Genomic DNA, 970 nt, shown 5'->3' with positions numbered 1-970 from the left:
ATCGCACCGGGCCCTCATACATGCGGGGTGGTGTGGTGGCATGTCCGAAGAGGCGGCACGCGTCTCCGGGGTTTGGCCCCCCTCACGGACGGCGCCACCGCCGGCACCTGGAGGGGGGAAACGGACGCGTCGGGTCTACACGGAGGGGATCTTGCTGTGGGTCTGGCCCGGATGTTGCTCCAAAGTGTTCCTATGGGCTGACCTAACACAACCGGGTGAAGAGGTCCACTGGTCAAATCCCGTCCGTGCAAAGTCAAAGGGCTAGATCCCATGGTCAAACGCTACAGGGTTAGGCGGGTCGGGGGCCCTGGGGGTAGCAATGCCACCGGAGCGTCGCACCGGGCCCTCATACATGCGGGGTGGTGTGGTGGCATGTCCGAAGAGGCGGCACGCGTCTCCGGGGCGTGTCCCCCCTTAACGGACGACGATGACACGGTAGTAGACGGATCAGGCACTCGCATAGTTACCGGATCAGGCACTCGGTAACGGTACCCCTCAGTCAGTTGCTCTCCTATGTATCACCTTTCACGAGACCATAGAAAAAAATATACGTGATATTTTAGAAAATTGTTGTACAATATAAAAAAAGATCATGTCATTAAAAATAATGTTTCAAATCATTAAAGAAAATGTATGGTACATTTTAAATAATGTTCTGCATGTAAAAAATGTGTATAAGAAAACATTAAAATATTTATAAAAAATAAGAAAACATTATAAAATTTATACAAAATAAGAAAAGTAAAAATAAAAATATGCCGACGGCATAGCTGCGGCCATAGGGAAGCTTGTACGCAGATCGGTGACGTGGTTAATAAAAAAGAAAAAAAAGTATGCCTACGGCTAAGCCGTCGGCATAGGTGCCACGTGGCGCCCTGAGCTATGCCGACGGCTTAGCCGTCGGCATAGTTGACCTTATCCACTCGCGTTACCCCCCATCCACTCACTGTCTCCCCACACCCCGAGCTAG

This window comes from Triticum dicoccoides, chromosome 3A (assembly GCF_002162155.2).
Source record: "Triticum dicoccoides isolate Atlit2015 ecotype Zavitan chromosome 3A, WEW_v2.0, whole genome shotgun sequence".
Taxonomy (NCBI): domain Eukaryota; kingdom Viridiplantae; phylum Streptophyta; class Magnoliopsida; order Poales; family Poaceae; genus Triticum; species Triticum dicoccoides.
The sequence above is the reverse complement of the archived record's forward strand: the minus strand, read 5'-3'. Positions refer to the sequence as shown.